This window comes from Meleagris gallopavo, chromosome 29 (assembly GCF_000146605.3).
Source record: "Meleagris gallopavo isolate NT-WF06-2002-E0010 breed Aviagen turkey brand Nicholas breeding stock chromosome 29, Turkey_5.1, whole genome shotgun sequence".
Classification (NCBI taxonomy): Eukaryota; Metazoa; Chordata; class Aves; order Galliformes; family Phasianidae; genus Meleagris; species Meleagris gallopavo.
In genome coordinates, this window is record NC_015039.2 from 3,079,987 (window position 1) to 3,081,801 (window position 1,815).

A 1,815-nucleotide genomic window follows, 5' to 3' on the forward strand; every position below is an offset into this window, starting at 1 on the left:
GGAACGGGGGGGTGAGCGATCTCAAATTGGCAGAAAGAAGCGCAGCGCCCACCGTCTGCGGTGCCACTTTGGTTACGGGCGTGTGGAAAGTGGTGAACCCCCTGGCAAAGCTGTACTCTCTTGGATGAGAGATATCCTCAGAGGAGATGCTGGGGAGGAGGGGGGGAGAAGGGGGGGGGTTTGTTATTAGAGCCCGTCTGCTCCCCATTTCCACCCAAACATTTCTCTATGTGATGAATTCCCTTCGCTTTCCCTCGTCCACGCTTCTCTGACCCGAGTTTCATACTTTCTCTCTCTCTCTCTCTCTCTCTCTCTTTTTTTTCCCCCTCTTCAGTTTTTCTCCTTTCTCAAACTCCACCGCAGCCCCGTGTTTGCTGGACCACACATCCGGGAACCGGTGAGTTTTGCTCTCCATCTCCTACCTGCTCCCCTTCCCTGCGCCCACCTCCCTCCTTCCCATTCACTCGGATCCATTCCTCCTCCAAAAAATCACCCAACGTGACTTTATACCTTTCTTTATTTCCTATTTCCCCACCAAACACGGCTGCCCCGGATTACAGCAGAATATTTTCTTTCTCCATTTCGCTACCGCCTTGTCTTGAAACTTTTGTGATTTATGGCCGTAACTTCCAGGGAGTGTTTTAAATGGAAGAGATTTCCTGAGCTGCCTTTGAAGGGAAACCCGGTCGGGTTGCAACATTTGCTGCTGATTTGGTGCGAGGGAGCTGCATTTTAAAGGAAAAAAAAAAAAAATTTACAGCTGCATCCCAAGCTGAGATGGTAATATACAGGGAGCCCAAAAGCTGCTTGCAGCAGCCCAGCTTGTATACTTGCAACGACCTGCTGAACGCTTTGGTTTTTCGGCTGCTGGTTTGAGGTTAATGCAAAATGTTGCATTTCGGAAGAGTTACTTGCAGAGCCCGAGGTATTTTTGCTTGTTAAAAGTCAGTGGAGGTCCATATTCAGAAACCTACCCAATACTTCAGCTACAGAGAAGTCCTTGAAGAAAAGTCCGCTGTAGTTTCTCCTCTTTCCTTGCCTGGAATCTCAACGCCGGGGCTCCAAACTAATAACAGACTTGCAGTAGAAATGATGTTTTCTAGCAGATCATAGCCAGATTGGGGGGGTAGGGGGGGGTCTCAATAGTCACATCCCCGGACGAAAGCCCTCATTCTGGGGTCTGAAGGCAGAACAATAGCTGGAAACACCGTAGTCCGCGGGATAAGACTTTGTCCATCACTTAGAAAGCTTGTCTGTCCAACCCAGCATAAATCCTCTCAAAAGTCAGAGATGTTCACTTGGACACCTTGGGTTTTTTTTTGTTTTTTTTTTCTTCTGTCCATACTTATTCACCTAAAGGTGCCCCCCTAAAAAAAGAAGAAGAAAAAAGGCGATGGACCCCCCCGCCCCCCCTCCCCCCGCTGAGGCATACCTTCCTGCGGAGTCCTCAGAGCCTTTGTGGTCACTGCTTGTCTGGCTCTGCTAAACGCAAATCCCCCCCGTCAGCACTTTTAACCCAAAGGAGCGAGCGTCAGAATTAAAGGAGAGGAGATAATTGCGATGCGAAACAAAAGTAGCACTTTAAAAAAAAAAAAAGTGCAGACACCTCAATTCTTTGCCCTGCCTTCCTCCCACTCTTCGGCCCCTCCTCGTCACGGACTTTCCCCAGGACGCATCTTGGCGAGTTTCTCCTTTCGGCAGCGTGTGGGAGCGGGGAGAGGCATAAATCTCCCGTGGCGACAGCGGCAGAGCCTCGCATAGCAATAACGGCGATATTAATACGGCCGCTAATAGCCCTCGTCCCGTCCCCACCTC

At 50.0% G+C, this 1,815-nt stretch overlaps 1 long non-coding RNA gene across 1 annotated transcript; it reads right to left on the reverse strand.

Moving 5' to 3' along the window:
• Positions 1 to 499: 499 nt before the first annotated feature.
• Positions 500 to 1,809, reverse strand: LOC109371124. Its single transcript, XR_002121822.1, has 2 exons — positions 1,433 to 1,809; positions 500 to 725 (listed from the first exon to the last, which is right to left on the reverse strand). It is a non-coding gene; the product is annotated as an uncharacterized LOC109371124 (long non-coding RNA).
• Between the last annotated feature and the right edge of the window lie 6 nt (positions 1,810 to 1,815).